This window comes from Ananas comosus, linkage group 22 (assembly GCF_001540865.1).
Source record: "Ananas comosus cultivar F153 linkage group 22, ASM154086v1, whole genome shotgun sequence".
NCBI lineage: Eukaryota > Viridiplantae > Streptophyta > Magnoliopsida > Poales > Bromeliaceae > Ananas > Ananas comosus.
The window spans coordinates 6495983-6518099 of NC_033642.1; positions in this window are offsets into that span (position 1 = coordinate 6495983).

A 22117-nucleotide genomic window follows, 5' to 3' on the forward strand; every position below is an offset into this window, starting at 1 on the left:
TTTTAGCGCGAAAACAACCGCCGCTAGCTCAAGATCGTGAGTCGGGTAGTTCTTTTCATAACTCTTCAACTGGCGCGAAGCATAAGCTATGACTCGGCAATTTTGCATTAAGACACACCCGAGACTAATGTATGAAGCATCACTGTATACGACATAACTCTCTACCGACGTCGGCAAAGCAAGCACCGGAGTAGATGTCAGTCTATTCTTTAGCTCCTCAAAGCTCTGCTCACACTCGGGGCTCCACACAAACTTCACCCCTTTGTGCGTAAGGCGCGTTAGTGGAGTCGTTATCCTGGCAAACCCCTCCACGAACCGCCGGTAATAGCCCGCAAGTCTAAGAAAGCTACGAATTTTCGCTACACTTGTCGGGCGAGGCCAATCTTTAATCGCCTCAACTTTCTTTGGGTCCACCGAGATGCCATCTCCGGATACAACGTGACCCAAGAAGGTAACCTCCGAAAGCCAAAACTCACATTTCTTTAGTTTTGCGTAGAGCTTTTCCTTCCGGAGTATCTCCAATACGAGTCTTAGATGCTCATCGTGTTCTTCTTCGGTCCGAGAATATACCAATACATCGTCGATGAAAACCACGACGCACCGGTCCAATAGCGGACGGAAGATTCGATTCATTAGGTCCATAAATGCCGCCGGGGCATTAGTGAGCCCGAATGGCATGACCGTAAATTCATAGTGGCCATACCGCGTACGGTACGCCGTCTTATGCACGTCCTTGGGCCGTATCTTCAACTGATGATACCCCGACTGCAGGTCAATCTTTGAATATACCCTTGACCCCTGCAACAGGTCGAATAAGTCATCAATTCTCGGCAACGGGTACTTGTTCTTGACCGTCACTCTATTCAACTCGCGATAGTCAACGCAGAGTCGGAGTGTGCCGTCTTTCTTCTTTACAAATAGCACCGGAGCTCCCCACGGGGATACGCTCGGCCGCACGAAGCCTTTGTCGAGCAAATCTTGCAACTAGGCTTTCAACTCCTTTAGCTCCACCGGTGCCATTCTATACGGTGCCTTCGAAATTGGCGCCGCCCCGGGAATCAGGTCAATAACAAACTCGACTTCCCGATCCGGGGGCAGTCCCGGTAACTCTACCGGAAATACATCCAGATATTCCCGCACAACTCGAATACTTTTCAGTTCCGGGTATTCCTTTGGAGGGTCTACGATGGTCACCAAATAAGCCTTGCAACCACCTTTAATCATTCTCTTTGCCCTCACCGTCGATATGGTCGCCGCGAAGGATTTGCCTTTGCACGCCCGATACACAAACTCCTCCTGATCAGGCTCACGGAACGTGATCACCCTTCTTTCGCAATCTATAATCGCGTAATACTTGGAGAGACTATTGATCCCCAAGATCACCTCGAAGCCCGACATTTCTTTTAACACTAGAAGGTCAATCGGCATAATCCAATCACCTATCTGCACTGGGCAGTCCAAGCACTCATCATGAACGTCGAACGAGTGCTCGGGGGTGTTCACCGACCAATACTCCTCGCTATGAGTGATCTCTATGTTATGAGCTTGTGCAAAAGATGATAATATGAATGAATGAGATGCACCCGTATCGAATATGGCTCTAGCTCTAGTGCCTCTGATAAGAATAATACCTGCCACGACGTCGTCGGGAGCAATAATTGGTGTCTCCTCCACCTGAGTGGCAAATACCCGCCCACTAGGTGCTCGAGAGGCCTCCGGCTGATGAGGCGCCGACGATCGTCGAGCAGATGTTGCAGGTGGCAGTCCCGCTAGCTGTCGCTGAGTGTACTGGACAGATGCTGATGACGGGGCTGGGGACACGCCGCCCGGNTGCGAGCCATGGGTCGGAACACTGTCTACGACCCTCCAAAATATCTGGAATAGCTCGGAACACAGACCAAACACTCGAACCTCGCAATTTGCAAAGGTCCAGTGTGTTACAGGTGCTTCGGCGGCCTCCTAAAGTGCGTCTCACTCGCACTCTCAGCCGCGGGCCTTTTGCCCTTACCCTTGTCCTAGTCTTCTCTCCTTTCCTGCACCTCAGCCGCGCCGCTCTCCACGACGAGCGCGCGATTCACCACTTTTCGGTAGGTTTGGAGGTTAGAGGATTGCACGAACCAGAAGATAGACGGTCGCAATCCCCGCTTGAAGATGCGGTCCTTGTCCTCGTCGTCCCGCACAACAAAAGGCACGCAATGTAGAAGCTGCAAAAACTCCCTCTCGAACTCTGCTACATTCCGATCTCCCTGGCGCAAGTTGCGTAAGTCCTGCTCCATCTTCCTCTTGATGATGACGGGGAAGTAGTGCGCCAGTAGAAGTTGCTTGAACTTCTTCCAGGTAATGGCTGCAAGGTCGGTGTTGGGGTTCTCCTGGATGTCCAACCACCAATGGTAGGCCTCGCCGTCCAAGTGGTGAGTGGCGAGCCAAACACAATCCCTCTCCTCCACGAAGGTGTCGCGGAAGAGCTTCTCCATGTGCATCAACCACTTTTCCACGATCCAGTGGTCGACCCTCTCGCCGTCGAAGATCCAGGGGCTGCACCTCCTGAACTCATTGAGGCGCTCCATCAGTCGGTCCCGCTCCTCTCCAACAGCCGTCACGGGGAAAGCCGCCCCCGCCAGAGGCACCTAAGATGGTGGTGCCGCAATCACCTCCTCCCGTGGCGCTACCGCAGGTGTCTCCGAGATGTGTCGAGAGCAGGGGACGACCCTCGGGGTGCAACCACCTCCACCGGTGCGGGTGGTGTAGGAACTTGAGCCTCTCTAGCAGCCGCCTGCTGCATCAGTAATTCCTCCAGGCGCTTCATCTGCGCCTCCTGTGGACGCGCTGCCTCTGCCTGCTGCTGAGCCACCGCGGTCTGCTATGCAACCAATTCGGTGAGGGCCGCAAGTTGGCCCCTGAACTCACGGACCTCGCTGGATCCGAAGGTAGCGAAGGTCTCAACCTCCTCCAAGTGTGCCGTATTATCGCTCCGGCAGATTGAGAGCGAGTGATCAGCATCTCACTACAACATCATAAAAGCGTAAGTTAGTAAAACCCACGCTATCGAATATCCACTCAAGAAGACAACACCCAAATCATGCGAAAGTAGGGAAGGGTTCTTCACTACTAACTCGCGATGTTACGTTGTCGGCCGCCAACGTAACCCTCCGCGAAGTTAGAAGCCAGACACTTCGATTAAACTCTAACTTTTTAGAGTTATAAAGAAACCCAATCAAGATACTTTCGCTTACAAGTCAAATAGACATCGTCTCTCACGAGCCTATTTCCTATAGTGGCCTAAGGTCTGCTAGGTCCACTAAGACTCAACCCTAGGCTCTGATACCAAAATAATCTATCACGCCCCGGGACCCGGCGGAAGCCCGCCCTGCGCGTATCCAGACCCGTCATACATCTAAAACATATAAGGCGTCTACAACAAAACGATAAATAAAGCAATAGAAGAAGAACATCTAGGAGTATCAGAGCAAAGTACAAGTAGATTCTACAATAAAGGAAAGAACATAAGGCTAAACTCCACTAAATAAAACCATAAAGTGGTACATCAGAAATCCAAGTACAAGAGCTAAGAATAATACAATTGTAACACACTGGGCTTTCGCAAATAGCAAGATTCGAGTGTATTCCCAGTTTTTTCAAATATTTTGGAGGGTCGTGGACAGTGTTCCGATCTATGGCTCGTATCCCGAGAATTGTAGTATTTATAGTAGCGCTAAGGTCACCAAAATGATGGACTTAGGCTGCTCTCGGGTTGCTGTTTGCACGGCTGTGTACCGGTACAACATTAATGTTGTACCGGAACAGATGGTGTACCGGTACAGCATCGAAAGTGTACCGGTACACATGGAGATTTTTTGCAAACCCGAGGCTCAGGTTTGCTGTCGCGCAGGACTTGTACCGGTACACTTTCCCGTGTACCGGTACACTTTGCTCTGCGGGCTGATGTTGTGGGGGGTGTATTTGCAATTGTTGCAAACCCTATAAATATCACCCGAGCCCCCTTAGAAGCTCTTTTGAGCCCTAACCTGTGGAGAAGTAAGGTGAGACTCTTCCCCTTTGATTTCTTCTTCATTTTTGGTGAATTTTGGTTAGTTTTGATCTCTCCTTTCTTCTCCTCCTTACTTTTTGTTGGGTTTCCTTCTTTGTTGAAGACTTGGAGCTTGGAGAGGAGTTTGTTTGAGAGGAGATTTTCAACCCTAGCTGGTTTGGGAGCTTGGTTTGGGACTCTTGGAGGGTTAGTGAGCTTAATCTCCTCTTTGATCTATGTTTTAGTGGATTTTACTTGTTGGAACCCTAGAATTGGAACTTAGGGTTTATTTTGGGAATTTTGGATTTGAGGGTTTTGGAGCCCATTTGATCTTATTAGGAACCTTTGTTTAGGTTGGTTTGGAAGGACTCTAACTCTCATTTGGAGATCGAGAGAGTTTCCTTCGCATTCGGTGAGTTTTCACCCTTTTGCTTGAGTTGTTTAATGTTCGAACCTAGGATTGTTCGTAACGTTCGTGTATCTCTCTTTTCTATACCTTTAGGGTACTAGGAGAGTGGTGGACACCTTCGTCGGAGCAAACGAAGGGTTTTTAATAGTTTCGGTGGGTTTGGCTTCATTGGAATAGGAGAAAACTTCTCCTAAGTGGTTAAATGTTTTTGTTTCATCGCATCTCATGCATATTCATGCTAAATAGAATTTATGTGAATTTTAGAATGCTTAAAATGCGTGTGTTATGTATTATGAAAATTCATCTCTGTATAGTAGAGCCTTATGTGGATTAAACATGCATGTGAGTAGCATTCTTCTTGTGGACTGGAAACATGTGTCATATGACGAAAATGACTTTAATGATGTATTCTTGAACACTAAACTCGTGCTTGGACTTGATGAACAAAAGTGCCATAAAGGGGCACTCGAACTAGTAAATTGTTAAATTGCAACATTGAGGACTTGGTACTTGAGATAGACTTTTACGCTTGCTTGCCTTTGTGCTCATTCGCACATGCTTGTGAGGGTCGCTCCCTACAAGCCGGCACTCCGGAGATAGCCATCGCGACATATGCTCCCCCGTGCGAGATTGGGTGCCGAAGTGGATTGCCGTGGGGGAGGCTTATTCCTAGCGTGCGGATGTTGACTACCACAGGGCCATTAGGCACGGCGCAGGCCAGACAGCCTTCGGGTGGGTCTTACAAGATTGAAACTATGAGAAGTTAATATGCCAAGTGAGCTTGGACTAGAATAGTAAACAATGACATCTTACTATTTGCGTTGTGGACATTATATTGGTTATACATTCATGCTTATTCTTGCTAGAATAGCTTTCTTACTTATTGTGTATGACATCTTACTATTTGCGTTGTGGACATTATGTTGGTTATACATTCATGCTTATTCTTGCTAGAATAGCTTTCTTACTTATGCAAAATCATGCTAAGTAGAGACATCATGTTGTAGTAAGCATTCATGTTATTTACTTGTTGTTATCTCGTTTATACTCGCATCTACTTACTTGCTTAGTTTTGGGCCTAGTGGTGCACTTATTTTAAGTCAGTAATTGCCCACTGGGAACTATTATCTAATAGTTTTCACGCCCTCTGTTCTATGGTTTCTTTTCAGAGCCTTCCACTCCGGGAGAGGCTCGGGATCGCGGGAAAGGTATCGCCTCGAGTTAGCTTGCGAGGGGTTCGGCGATAGGTGGTCCACCTCTCTTTTGAGTTTTGTTTTGGAGAGGTTAAGAGAGACTTGTACCTTTTTGTAGAGATGTCACGCCCCGGGGCCCAGCAGAAGCCCGCCCGGTACGTGTCCAGACCCGCCATATGTCTAAAACATATAAGGGGTCTACGATACAGCAATAAATAAAATAATAATACAAAGAGACCTAGCGATATCAGAGCAAAGTACTACTAGAATCAACAACATGAGAGTACAACAAGAGCTAAAATCCACTAAAATAAATCATGAAGTAGAACGACAGAATTCCGAGTACAAATGCTATAAGTGGTACAATGGCGGTCTCTATACATGGTAACAAAACTCTCTCTCACCAAAAACACAAAAAGAAAGTAGACCACCTAGGAGCAAAGGCTGGCTTCGCACTAACTAGCTACGCGACTCCCTCGCCGCGATCCCGTGCCTCCGCCGGTGCTGAAGGCTCTGAAAAAGGTATCAAACAGAGGGCGTGAGAACTATTAAATAATAGTTCCCAGTGGGCAATTACTGACTTCAGTGAAATGCACCACTAGGCCCAAAACTAAGCAAGTAAGGTAAGCGAGGCAGGTAAGAATAATATGAACAATTAAATCACTGAAATGGAAGCTCACTATAGCATAATGTCACTACTTTCATCAGTAATAATCTACCACATGATCTCTACTTAGTATGGATTTGCATAAGTAATAAACTACCATGGCATAATTGCACAAATATAAGCCGAACATAATAACCACAAGCTAGAATGGTAATGTGTCAACATTTACTATTCTAGTCAATGTCCAAATGGCATAGTATGTCACTAGTAACCCAATCCTGTGGAAGCTACCCGTAGGTAGTCCGGTCTGCGCCGTGCCAACAATGGCCCCGTGGAAGTCAACATCCCCACTCTAGGAATGAGCCTCCCCCACAGCATCCCATTTTAGCGCGCAATCCCGCACGGGCGAGCATGTGTCGCGATGGCTATCTCCGTAGTGCCGACTTGTAGGGAGCGACCCTCATAAGTATGTGCGAATGAGCACAATGACATGCAAGCGAATAAGTCCGTCTCAGGTCCCAGTGGTTCATCACTGTTTCATCGGATCTAAAATCCGGAATACAGCACATGTCCCAAAGGCCTGCCTCTATGTCATCGTGTCTAACACACGGAATATAGTAACTGTCTCAATAGCCTACCTCTATGTCATCGTGTCTAAAACACGGAATATAGTAGATTTCCGATGGCCTATCATCATGTCTCTAAGTTGCAGTTCAACATTTTTCTAGTTCAAGTGCCCCTCTCGAGCTAGGCAGCTGATCAGCAGAGGCTGCGTAGCCTATTTGGCTATGTCACGCCCCGGGGTCCCTTTGAGTTTAAAAGATAGCGGGAAAGCGTCTGAATTTTTTTTTTTTTTTTTTTTTTTAAATCCTGACCCCAGAGTATGCCAGACCCGCCACAAATACAGAGATTCCACTGTTCACACGGACAGAGTCTCCCCTGTATTTGCACGGCGTCGCACAAGTACAACAGTACAAACAGGATACAACCACAACTATATGAATATAGAAATTACCATACATTCATACATTCACCATTCATATCACAGATATGCATTCAATGTCTAAATATAAATCCATAGAAAATCTTTTGAAAACTGTTCCCTACACAGGAACCTTTATTCTTTAAAAATGCTACCACGAGGGGTAGAAAACTTTTTATTTTACAAAATCCAGAAATCCACATTTTCAAATGTAAATGAACACTGAACCACATAAACCAACTAGACTATTCATCAGCCAAAATAAGAAGGGTAAGAAAGTAAACCGAATTAACCTGGGTCGAAAGCTCTATCGACCGCTACAAACGTACCTCACGTCTCGTCCCAAAACCCAATGCCTGCAATACCTGAAAAACAGTGGGGGAGGTGAGAACATGTAAACATGTCTCCCCTCCCAGTGGGTACCGCAAGCCGAAGAAGGCGAGGAGTACTCACCGGATCAGGAAGAGATAACCAACAGTATGGGTAAGTAAAATACAGTAGCAACGATAATGAACGAACGAGATATATATATATATAAAGCACAACTACCGCTACTGTAATGTACAACTGCAAGCATGCAAGGATATCAAAACTATAGTAGCAAGACAACTGTAAAGAAAGAACTAGATGTACATATGCAACAACCGCTACTATAGCTATATGCGTCAACCGGACGAGAAGTCCCAAAAGTACCCAATCTAAACCGCCGTGTCGGTCTAAGGACCTCAGGCAAAAGCCACTATCTGCTCACACCTGGCATGTAACCCTAGCACAAAGAGAACACCGCTGGGCTCACGGGTCGGATGTACGACCACTTTTCCGGAAAAGAACACCCTCCTGCGGGGGATCAACCCGCTGGTGTACGTGAAATGCACTCGAGCTGTGGCGATCAATGCGGATATGATCAATAGCCAACCGTCGGCAATCAGCCGACAATCACTGCCCCTCGAGGCTAACCGACCGTGTAGGTCATCAAGTAACAACGTGAACCGACCAAGAGAGGTCAATATACGGAAAGTAACGAACGACCAAACAGGTCATCGATGCAAACAGGAGAACCGACCAACCAGGTCACAAGTATAGTATATACGAATGCCATCTATTCTACCCCTATACAGGATACTACACATAGAACAACCAGGCAGAGTAAATAAATATAATATGTAGATACTGCTCGATGTCAACTAAAAGTACGAACGCAAGAACCGACCGATAGGTCACAGGAGTGTATTCGATATAGTCCAGAACTACCGTCAGCACCAGCCGACAATCCTACCCCTCAGGGTACACCGACCTCAAAGGTCATCGAACAACAGAAGTCAAGAAACAGACCAACCCAATACATAATGCAACGACCGACCAACCAGGTCAACAGATATAAGATAAAAGCACCGATCAACTAGGTCACCGAAACGAAGTACGAGAACCGACCAATTAGGTCACCAAAGTACGAGAACCGACCAATCAGGTCACCGATATCACATATGGATAAACTACTCTACTCCTACACATGATACTAAGCATAGAACATATGAGTAGAGCATAATAGAAACAACGGGGATGCAAGCTCAATATATAATACGAAAATAGCACAGAAGAACAGGGATAGAAGAATATCACCGAGCGTGCACCACTGTACCGACTTCGGATCGAAGTACCCACCTGTCACTGTCGCGTCGGAACACTGGGTACGCACAAGTCAACCGGACCTACGAAGATCCCACGGGTCAGTAACCAACCCACTCACCTGAAGTACACTGTCTCACAAACCCCACACAGAACCCCGTATCGGTTTCCCAAAACCGATCATCGTAACTCACCGGAAGTCTCGAAAACCACACCGGGACGCCGTCGGGACCCACTAAGTGTCCCGAACTCACCGACTCGTGCCACGAGTCACCCGCTGCCCCAAAACACTCCGATTTGGATGCCTTGGCAGCGGACACGAGGTGACACAACCATACGATCATCGCCGGATAATCGTACGAATCCGGGTTCCCGGAAGTGTCTATTTCGACACCGGAACCTACCGTCGCTCACCCATCATTTCAGAACCCTCAAAATGATGCCAGTGACCAGCCGACAAGGCTCAGCGACTGCACAATTCCTCACGAAACACTGTCGGAAGGAAATCGAACCGATCCCGCGTTCCGTCGGCGGATTTCGCCGAGAAACGCGCCGAAAGTCTCATTCTGACACTTGCAAAGGCTTGGGGCCTTGGACGATCAGTCCAGAGGTTATCCTCAGCCCTAACTCGCTGCCAGCAGCAGCTACGACGAAGCAAACGGCATAAAAGCCCCCATCGACACATGAAATCACATTATTTTATGTGATTTCATGGCTTTTATGGATCGTACACGCAAAGCAGAGGTCAAACAGCCAAGACAAGACTCCCGCTGACTGGTCTCGGCGTGCCGGAGGCCGTGCTCACCTTTCGGAGCACTGCCGGCCACTGTGGCACGCGCACGGGCGACGCAAAATTAGTGAAACAGCGCGCACAGTAGGAAAAGCATGCTTATCTCGCTAACCAGGGGCTCTCAGACTCCAATGAAGGTGGCCACGATGATCAGCACTGAACCAGGATCATCGTGCTCACCTTCAGAAGACTCGGGGTGGCGTCGGTTCACCGGAACAGTGACCGGAAGCCCAAGACAAGGTGCAGAAAGCTAACTAAGCTTACCGGAGCTAGGCAGGGCACGGGGTGGCCGGCGGCGGCCGGACGGCGGGCAGGCCGGCCAGGGGAAGGTGCTCCAGGTCAGAGGAGGCCGGGGCTCGCGTCAGCAGGCGACGGGAGGCGGCGGCGACGACGGCCAACGATGCCCTAGCCACCAAACCCGTGGGGAGCATGGGCTCATTCCGGCGGACAGCGAGCTCCGGCGGCAGCGTCTCCGGCGGTTGACGGGCACGGCCGGCCAGGCGGAGTTGGTGCTCACGCCGGCCGGCGGCGAGAGGCGGCCGCGGCGGCGCTGGAGCATCCTGAGCTCTCACGGGCTCGGCTCGGGCTCACAGGGTGGCGACGGCCACGGCGGCGTCCGGGGAAGGCTTGGGACAGGGACGACCCGTCGCCGGAGGCCGAGGGGAAGGCGGCGCGCACGGCCTAAGGCGGCGGCGGCGCACGGAGGCAGCGCGGGGTCATCTCGGCCCGAGCAGACCTGGGGCGGCCGCGGTTGACAGAGGAGGCGACGGCGGCCCGCAAGGACGACGGCGACGATGCACGGGGGTCACCGGGGCTCCGGGGATGGCGGCGTTGCCGAGCTATGGCGGCGGTGGTGCGAGGAGAGGGAGATCAAACCATCTCGGCCGGATCTGCCCGAGCTTGGCCGCAGGATTGCCAAGGCGGCGGCGGCGGCGCTCGGGGTGGCGGCGGCCGACAGAGATGGTCGCCGGGGTCGGGCCTGCTGTCAGAGGTGAAACCCGAGGGTGTGGGTTCACCCTGGTAGCAGCACAAGTGGGGGTGAAGGATGGTGAAGCAAGGAGCAATGGAGGAGGTGGAGGAGCAGCCAGCTCCGGCGGCCGGCGGCGTGCTCAGGTGGCCGGAGCGCGCGCACGGGCAGGGCGCGGATGCAGAGGTGTCGGCTAGGGCACAGATGGGGGACAGGGTCGGCCAGATCTAGGGTTTCGTGCATAGAAACCCTAGATGCACATTGTATACAAAGTGCAATTTTGCACAAAAGTCTACCTAAGCTTGGTATTTCTTACCCAGTCCCTCACAGCACAAGTAAAACGCGCGAATACCCCTCTACGTGCGATTTCACGCGAAACGGTACATAAAATGTTGCGACTTTTGCGAAATTACCGTTTTGCCAACACCGACCTCTCCTCGATCAACGCGCGATCTCCGTAGATTCGTCCGTCAGATTTGCGAATGGATTGCACCAGTGCGATCAGCACCTCGGAGACAACAGAGCTACGATTTCGATTCGTCTCGATCGACCACGGATTCACGACAAAATCCACCCTTTCGTTCCAATCGAAAGAAACACACAAAATACATATAAAATATGTATTTTTGGATTTTCTCGAAATCCGTGCGTCAAACTCAAAATCCGTCAGCGCCAGTAGTTCCAGAATAGCTGAATCCTTCGAAATGAGCTATTGGACTGATACGAACGGAGTCCGATACGCACCAGAAGCCAACTCTACTCCGTGGCTTTACCGGAAAACCGGAGTTACCATTCACTTAAGTGAAAACTAATAATCGCGTGACTTCTCCGTTTTAGCTCATTTTCTCCTGAAACTTGACGAGTGCTTATGTAATTAAATTACACACATAAACATCGTCAACAGAGAGTTTAGTTGCACTGTAAAAAAAAATCTCAGTCCTTACATAACAATTATTATTAGTGATGTGAAGGGTATTTTAGTAATTATACATGAACCGACAAAGTAAGAGGTGAGACGAAACCAACAAACATATTTGCTTATTTATAAAGAGGACATGTGAAATGTTTTAGAGATATTTATTAATGGATAAACTTAACGTACTAAAATACCCTTCATACAAAAAGGTGAGGAAAAATTATTAATAGTAATTAACTATAATAATTTTAAATTTAAACTACAACTTTAATCTTGAATTAAAATTTGAATTTCTATTCTAAATTTTAACGTACATCAAAATTGTAAATCTAAATTTAAGTGTAATTTTTTAATTCAAATTTTATTTATAGTGAATTGAGCTATCCGACTTTATCTGAATCCAAAAATTAAACTCATATTTAAATTTATAATTTGGTATAATATGTGAAATTAGAATATTAAAATTAAAGATTTAAAAATATATTTTAATCATTCAATATTAATTTATTAGATATGTTGTTAACAAAAAGATTTTATTTATAAGACTATCTATGAAGTGTTAACAATTATTATTAGTGATGTGAAGGGTATTTTAGTAATTATACATGAACCGACAAAGTAAGGGGTGAGACGAAACCAACAAACATATTTGCTTATAATATAAATACCTTAAAAAATTATATTTTTTGAACGCTCTCATCTCCCTCGCCAGAGAGTAGGACTCGGATGGCGATCTTAGGTGAGGTCGCGTCTCGCATCGCCCAGCTCTACTACGGCCAATATCGCCGCACCAGCGACTCCTCCTACCTCGCCGAGGCCTTCGTCTTTTACGAGGCCGTCCTCGACCGCGAGTACCTCCGCGCCGCTGCCACCGTCGCTGAGGTCGCGCTCGCGCACAAGCAGCTCTCCCTCCTCATAAGGTTCCAGAACATGAGGCGATCCCCGGCGTGGCGCAGCGCGGCGCCGCCGCGGAGGTGAGACCCGGGACGAGCCCTAGACGTGCGGCGCAGAACTCGTTGAGGGTGAGATCGGAATAGGAGGGGGAAGAGAACGAAGAAGAGGAGGAGAGGGGAGAAAGGAGGAGGGGGATAAGAGAGAGGAGTTTGGGGAGGGACGTTTTGGAAAGGGCCATGATTGGTGGGGGGAAGGGGAGGGCGCTACGGAGAAGGAGAAGGCGGAAGAAAAAAAAAAGAGAGAGAAAGAAAAGGAATAAGGGTATTTTCGTCCGATGATAAAAAATTCGGTCCGAATATGCAAAATTGGAAAAGTGACCCAATTTTGCAAAAGCTCAAAATTTGTGGATTTTTTATGCAAATTGGCCTTAATTTTATTTTGAATAATTAATTTTGTTTAAAACCTCTAAATTATTTGGCTAAGTTTGGATACAAAATAATATTTTTGAACTAATTTGGTAAAAAAAAGATTTGCTATTTGCAAATAATAATTTGTGAAGAAAAAAAAAAAAAGGAGGTGCACAAATGGTCCAAAAGTCTCCCTCGGGCTCCCTTGTAACTTTTTTTTTGCAATTAGCCCCCTGTAAAAAATTAATTTAAAATTAGCCCAGCAAATCTATATTTACCAAAATGGCCCTGGCCCTGTGACGCAAGCGCTACGTCAACCGCATGCGGGTGGGGCTGGGGCCAGGTGGTTATGTTGAACACGATGAACGATTCACTGTGTCTAAATCTCTCGCTCGATCTCTCTCTCTCTCTCTTTCGCTCTTTGATGATAGAGAATTAAAATAGTCGCATGATTGCTGATCCTCTGACTAAGCCTATTGTTAGGATTTGATTGTGTAGATATTTGATTATTTTAACCTCATTTTGTATTATTTTTAGTTATTTAATTATAAATTATTCTTTGGGCAAAGATATTTATTAAGAGTAGCACATGTGCATATATATCTTATATTATTGTAGAACGAATTGATAGTATGTCGTATGCTGATTGACCCTCTCACACGAGCAATCATTATTTTCAATGCTGTCGAGAGCGAGAGAAAATTGAGGCATTAAAAGAAGAAGCTGCCTCGATTGGCACCAAGATGAAGTCATAAGTGTGACTCGATACGAATAGTCCCACGATTTGTATAGCCTATATATTTGAGAGCCAAATGTGAGCTTACCGTTTGATGCTTGAGATAGCGAGCAAATGGAGGACTCAAACTAGACATTCCAGGAGTGACTGAGCTAAAATCTATATGACATTAAGAAAGACATACGCTCATTGAGATTCTCTATCATAGTATGTATTTTATACTATATGTGCTAAGCGACCAAACGAAGAAGATGAGTGAATGGATCCCTGCTTCCTCATCGTGTGAGTTCTTATGGACATTATTTTGTGGTGATGTCCCACATATGTCAAATGCCCTTAGTGACTTTTAATTGTCATTACGTGAAAGAATTGATATTGCTATTTTGACATATTTCCTACGGCTATGAGTGATACGGCTTTATAGGGCATTGTGGGAAAGCAATCAGTTCTCAACTTACTGGCATAAGGGCTAAAGGAAGACTAGTTGGATTATATTGAGACACTTTGACTCATTGTCGACAAATTGTGTCACTTTAGTATAGCGAGACAATCATAAGTATAATGTCATAATGTACACAATAGAGGTTAACATGGCTCTTTGAGGGATTAGAGATGCTAAACCTAATGTTCTTCAAAGGTCTAGGGTATCACGAGTCTAATATTCCTTTTTTTTGAGAATTGATGTCTCTATGCTTGCCATATGCGGTTTTTAGTATAGAGCTCCCAAAATGCAGGTTGACTCGGTGGTCGCACTGTTCATTTCCTTGTATGAATAAAATCAATAGTGATGTAATGTTGAGGAAGTGGTTACGATGGCTCTTGATTCCGTCATATGCGTGTGAGAGATGTTGGTATTCGGTTAAACCGAATAGGGTGCGCGCCGATAATCTGGCTCGATCCGACCGTTATTATGTTGTATAATTGGACTAGACTTAATTTCGCTTTTAAATTGGAAATCTAATTAGAGATATATTCTAACCATATTAGGATAACAATCATAAACTGATTAGGCCTAATTTTTTGCTTCCCTATCAGGGTTCCATAATCCCTAATAAATATATGGGTTATTCTCTCATAGAAAGCACTAGAAAAATAGAAAAAAATACTTATAATTTCGTGAGTAATTTGTGAGCCATCTTGTTAGAGAGAGAAACCATATCTTCCATTAACCTATTATTTTGAAGGGTTTTAAACAGTGGATTAGATATTGTGCTCATTTGTAGTTCAATCTATCGCGGGTTTAGAGTGTTAGAAGACCTTCATGGAGGATCCATGGACGCATAAATCAACATCTACGATCCGGACTCATCGTGTTCTAGTGCGAGTCGCTTTCACGAAAAGGTACGAACAAATATTTCTGCTGCATTCTAGGAGAATAAAAATCAGAATCGATATGGTTGATTATGCTTTCAATATTTTAAAAATTTTAATTATAAAAAATAATTAAAAATAAGATTAAAATTAAAATTAAAATACAAAATAGAAAAATAATTTAAAATTGAGTTTACACCTCAAAACATAAAATTAAATCTATAATTTAAATTCAAACTAAAACTTAAATATGAAAAATTAACATCAAAATTGAAATGATAAACCTAAATTTTAAATATAATTTTTTAAAATTTAAAAAATTAAAATTAAGTGGAAAATTCAAAATATAAAACTAATTTTTGACTCGATTCAAATTCAAAGTTACAATTAAATTTAAATTTAAATTTATAGATCAAATTCAAAATGCTTGATTGAATTTATATGTTAATTAAATTTCTAAATCAAGATCTTGAATAAAAAATTTAATTTCTAAATTTAAATTAAGAAATTAGTGCCTCCAATAATAAGCTTGCATAGCTAAAGCTCTGGTTGTGGCAAGAAGCCGCAATATGTTTGTAGCTTCCAAAAACAGAAAGAATTTGAAGCTTTTTCTTCTGCATTAACAAGAAACTAGTCGTTAGTCTTAATTGTTTAAAATAACAATTTAAAACTTTAATTTGGCCCACTTTCCGGGCAGTCCAACTCTCTATAGGTGTCACGCCCCGGGCTGCACAGTCCCCCGGGCACGCCGACAAATCCGNGTACCGGTACAGCTCACTGAAAATCTGCTATTTCGCAGATCTTCAAGATACACGCTGCTCTCAAGTTCCCACAAGGCCCGTTTGGCGTCCACTTCGCGCCAACGCGACCCGGACTTGTCCCGACACTCTCCAGAGCTGTCGACAAGCCTCAGCTAAAATTCCAGGTCTCTACAATAGGTCTTACCTGGGAGCCCGTGCCTTGGTTTGCACATATGGAGTTTTGTCCCACATTGGAAACCAAAGGCATTCTACTACACTTTATATACTCTCTTACTTTCAACGTAATTACTTGGAAGAATATGAGAGTGAAGCTCTCGACTAAACGCACGAGCATGAGCACGAGCCGGGCCGGGCCGGCGACGCGTGTGAACCCGGTTCATTTACACCTTTTTCTTTTTCTTTTTATTAGATTTTAATATTATTTAATCAACCTTGGGAAGGCCTTACCTTGGGAAGGACCCAAATGAGACCTTGACCTTGATATTGTCCAGATTTGGTCCAACCTTCGGAAGGAACCATATCTTGGTCCAACCGCGGAAAAGAGCTAGATCTTGACCAAGATCTTCCGGTTGGACTATTCATGAGCCTCTCCTATACATAGAGAGGTGATGGTGCACTTGTGAACATATACAGTGGACTCAAACCCGAGATTGCACCTCCTTAAAAATCTTTTCCTTCCTCACTTTCTTTCACATTGATTTTTACATCTATTGTACACATTGAACTTTACATTGCCATTTTTGCCAGATCTTTGAAAGCTTATTGGGTTCATGTTGCGCCACTCTAAAGACGTGCAAACGAGATGGATAATGGTCGTTGTATCGCTAGGAGTGATTGCCGAAGTCTCGCACGTGGAGGGGCAATCTCGCTTTTAGGATAGTGCTTTCGCATGCCTCGACTCGCATGCCTCATCTGATCTCTTAATCTCTATAGTATTAACTATTTCATTTTTGCTTCTGGTTTTTAAAACTAAAGTTAAATTGTTTTTCATTCTAAAATTGATTAAAATAATATTGTACTAAGGATTATTTAGAAAAGATAATTTAGAAAAGATAACAAATCCAACACTAGTAAGGGGTTCTATCAAAGTTCAAACAAGTAAACTTTGAAACCAAACCATTACAGAATGCACTAAACAAGCCAAAGAGGTCCTTAAGCAGTGTTTAGTCGGAGAATAAAGCAGGACTAGTGGCAGATATTTCCGTTATCCCACAAAACACAATAGATAATTGTACTATCCCTAATTGGAACATTGTAAGGATGATATCCCTTTGTAGCGAGGATAGCTATTCCATGGGGTATCGTGGAATATCTTACTTGCATTGTCAGTTCAACCTTGAAACTTGAAAATTTGTAAAGAAGTTCTGGATCCTATGTTCGAGACGCTCAAGTCATTTTACTGATCAGTGAGATATGACATGGTTAAACCCAACGAACGCCAGCGATATTACCGGTTCTTGTTGTGATAAAACAAGTTGGCATGTTTGCGTAACAAAATTTCTCCCAAGATTAAAAAAAAGAAAAGTCAAATTCCCTGTTCGAGACGAAGATGGCACAAAGTTGACGACAACCATGCTGAGATATGTAATTGTTGGCATTCGGTTAAATCGAATCGGGTGCGCCCATAATCGGGCTCGATCCGACGGTTATTATATTGTTTAATTAGATTAGGATTAATCTCACTTTAAATTGGAAAGCTAATTAGAGATAAATTCTAATCATATTAGGATAACAATTAATAACCGATTTGGCCTTATCTCTTACGCACCTATTAGGATTTTAGAATCCCTTATAAATATGCGGGCGATCTCACATAAATTAACGAATAAGAAAGAAAAAAGAGAATAAGAAAACTAAGAGAAAATCGTAGAAATCACATCCTCCATTAACCTATTATTCTAGAGGGTCTTGAACTGTGGATTTGCGATCGTACTCGTTTGTAGTTCGATCCATCGTGAGTTTGGAGCGTTAGAAGACCTTCAAGGACGATTTGAGGACACGTGAATCAACCTCTACGATCTGGGCTCGTCGTGTTTTAGCGCGAAACGCTTCCGCAAAAAGGTACGAACGAATACTTCCGCTCCGTTCTACATTGGTATTAGAGCCTTATTAGGTTGATTTCGTGCCCTATATCAACTCTTTAACGAGATCGCATGCTTAGATTCAAATCTATCATTGTTTAAATTTTTTCTTGTATGTATGTGAGCGTTAATGGCGGATTTTTCAAAAGTGGATATCTTTGCTTGATTTTCTCACAACTTAAAGCACCTATATTGTAGATTAAATCTACAAAATTTGATTTAATATGGTTTTGTATTTTGAGAGAAAAACAAAACCCTAAATCAAAACTTTGGGGGTGGTTTGTTTGATGTGTGATATATATTCCATTGTGAAACTTGCATGATTTGGAAAAGCACCTCACAAGTTTTCTATTGATATATTTCTTACAAGATTCGGAGTTCTAAATCATAAGTTATGATTTTTTGAAGTTTATTGTCACGCCCCGGGACCCAGCGGAAGCCCGCCCGGCGCGTGTCCAGACCCGCCATACGTCTAAAACGTATAAGGCGTCTAAAAACAACAATAATAAAAGCAATAATACAAGACATCAAGGAGTATTAGAGCATAATAAGTGTCTAAATGCTACAACAAAGGATAAGGGTAAAACTGTAAATCCACTAAATAAAACATGAAGTGATACAAGAAAATCCCAAATACAAGTGCTATAGGTAGATACATAGGTGGTCTCTATACATGGATACAAAACCTCTCACTCTCTCAACTATAAAAGAAAGAGTAACCACCTAGGCAAAGTACCGCCCCTCGCTAGCTAGCTAAGCGATCCCCTTGCCGTGATCCCGTGCCTCCTTTGGTGCCGAAGGCTCTGAAAAGGAAACCATAAAACAGGGGCGTGAGAACTATTAAAAATAGTTCCCAGTGGGCAATTACTGACTTCAGTGAATGCACCACAAGNGGTCCCCGAGAGTAAAAACTCTCAGGATTCTGCCAAAACTCTCGAGATCGAACTTTTAGGCCAGTATACCATCGACGGCCCTCCACCAAGTGTGGAAAAGTTCGAAATACAAATCGAACACTCGAACCTCGCAATTTGCAAAGGTCCAGTGTGCTACATTTATTTATCTATTTAAAAAAAAAATACTATTCGATGTATACCACGCGGCTTGCAGCCGCGTGGGTGCGCACGCGAATAGCGCGCGGGCCGCGCGGGCCACACCCACGTGGTAGCCCCCGCAGGCCAGGCGGGCATCTCACAGGTTGCACGCCGGGTGCAGGCCGCGGGCCACGCGTGGTGTAAGGAAGTGAATTCTCGAAAATCCGAGAGTTGTACTTCGTCCAGAATCAACTATTTGTCGAGAGAATACCCTTTGGGAAAGTTAAAAATGTCCAAAATACAAAAAGTGTATTGGAGTTGAGTCCGCGAGAGCATATAGTGCAAAACCTGCACTGGGCTGAAGTTGCTTTCGGGGACCGGTCCCTAGCAGGGAGAGACCGGTCCTCGAGGCTAGTGGTCGCTGGAGATCCTTGATGCAACCGGTCTCTGGCTGAGGGAACCGGTCCCCCGCTGCGACCTGAGCGAGAAAAACCGAAAATCGGCTAAGTCCTGAAAATTGGGGTTTTAGGAACCAGTCTTTCCGAGAGGAACCGGTCTCTCGAGGATCGGTCTCTGTAGCATACCGAATTTTAAAATAAGGATAAAAATAAATAAAAATAGTGTGAGATACTATTTTTATTGAACTTATAGAAGTAAAATATAAGTCCGGAACGACTCGTGTGGAAATCGAAGCGAGAACAGAAGATTTTGAATTTTCTGTGTGAATCGTGGCTGTTATTTTAGCAGAAAATGCACAGTGTCAGAAAATTTCGAAAATCTGGGAATATGTCAGAATTATTTTTATGAGGCTAGATTTAAGGTTTCATGTCATTCTGACACCCGGAAGGTGAAAAATAAAATCCGACAGTTATCTGATAAAGATTACAGTCCGGTACAGCTTTCGGTGACCAAACGGGGTCGAAACTGAAAGATTAAAATTTCTTCCGTTAAGTAAGGTTAGACCAAGCATGACTACCAAATTTGAGCTCAATCGGACGTTCAGAAGGGCAGACGAAAAATATCTATACCTGAGCTACAATCTGATGTGAATAGTATTTTGGGAGTATATATAGGTAAACTTGCACTCTTTTTTCTCATTTGTNAAACGGCATCATAGTCGTCAAATATTAATAGATATAGTCGGAATCTTGCAAATTCAGTTTCCTCACAGCAATTTCAGCTTACCCATAGTTGGAACACCTTTTAACTAGTCCCCAAGGTCACCAATTAAGCTTAAATTAATCCGCAAACCTGCTGCGAAGAGAACAATCCAAACTGCATCAATTCGCACTAATAAACTTCATATAGTTTCGAAAGTACATCATAACTAACAAATTAACTTTGTCCAACTTTGGAGCAGCTTATCCCTGGTCTAGGATGGTTCAATCACAGCTAAATAACCTCTCTTTAGCTGCTGAAATTGCCCGCGAACTCAGCTGGGAGCAACAAAACCAAAACTACTTGAAATCCAATACTAAACTTCCAATTAAGCTACATACCTTTCAAAAGCTGCAACTCAGCTCTTTCTGGTATTAAAATCCCAGAAAAGTCAGTAAATATCCTCCTCCCCACATTCCGAAAGCTTTCCTTGAGTTTCCAAACCAGCGAGTAACGCGCGCGGCGCGAAATAAGCTCGAATAGGCGATTTTTACTCGAGGAGAGAGAAACCCTAGAGAGAGAAAATGAGGGAGGTGCAAAGCTCTTCCTCTGAGCTCTAGCATGCTCCACCAGGTTCCAGGAGTCGTGCTGGGGGAGATAAGGATGGTATAAGAAGTGAAATTACCAAAGTAACCTTGCTGCCACGTATCTGCCAATGTGTACCGGTACAAGGTGATGGCTGTACCGGTACAGCAAGCAGAAAATGCTGATTTTCGTCAGAACAAAGCACTTTCATGCTTTTAACTTCCCAATCACCCTCTAACTTGTCCAAAAACTTGTCTAAGCCCTTTAGAATATGTAGGGTAGTTCCACATACCTTTTCCCATATTCGAACTTCATAAGTGACCAAATTCAAAGCATTGCAATAGAATAATGCACTTGCAATGCATTTTTCCATTTCCAGTTATCTTCTTGCTCCAGTAATTTATTGAAGCCTCTCAACAATCCTACAAAAAGTGTAGAAGAGTTCGAATCACTATTCCAACCCTCAGATTCACAGTTTGCCAAAATTCAGTGTATTACAGAACCGCCGCCCGATCGCTTCTTCCCCTTGTCTTGGGATCCGGCCAACAACTCACGTTCCTCCCGCACGTGGGCGTCCCCATGCTCCGCCCACAGCGCCTTGTTGAAAACCTCGGCGAAAGTCGTTAGCTGGAACAGTTGCACCGCCCTATAAATCCACGGCCGAAGTCCTCGCAAGAACCACTCGGCTCGATCCGCGTCGTCCTTGACCACGTCCGGGACACAGTCTAGGATGTGGGAGAACTCCTGCTCGTAGTCCGCCACCGAATGATCTCCCTGTCTCAATTTGCGAAACCTCTCCTTCAACTTCCGCTTCTCGATGTCCGGGAAGTAATTTCCGAATATCTCCTTCTTAAACCCCTCCCAGAGCATTGGTGGAAGGTCAGAGGGTCGATCCCGCTTCAACCGCTTCCACCACACCTTCGCCGCCTTGTCGAGGCAATGGGTGGCGAAAGGCACCTTATCTCTCTCCGGGGTGTATAGGTCCTCGAAGAGGGTCTCCATAGAGTCAATCCAAGACTCCACCACCGACGGCTCCACTTTCCCCCCTTCAAAATTTGGTGGCTTAAACTTCATAAATTTCATTAAAGCCGTTAGCGCACGCTCCCGCTCCACTTTATCGGCCGGCGTATCAAGCGTCGCCGAACCCGAAGCTGTCGGAGGCGCACTTGTCGGCGGGGGAACCGCCGCCATCGGAACCGCCGCTATGCCCTCACCCTCGGCCACTACCGGCGTGCGTGCCGAAGGTGCGGGCGGATCACGATCTCCTGCCGCCGTCGCGGCCGCCGCCGCTGCCGCTTGCCGCTCCACAACTTCCTGGCGCTGCTCGAACCGAGCCTCCTGGCGCTGCATCGCGCCCATCATTGCAGCGACCTGCTCTCGCAGCTCCTGCACTTCCTCCGATCTTGGCTGCTCGGGCTCCGCAGAAGGCGGTACCGGAGCAGACCTACGCACGTAACGCCTTGGGGACATTTGCTCCTGAAAAGCAACNCCATTCACATTAGTGGATGTTGCTACACGTCAATACTTATGTTCAGACAAATTCCATTAATGTTGTCTCTACAGCTTTACTGCTTTCCTTTACACCAATCGTAAAGTAACTCATGACCATTTAGATAAACTTCTTTGATACTGTTCTGAGAGTGTGGGGCTCAAAGTATTCATTGTCCCAAATCCAATTTAGGCAATAGAGGGGAAT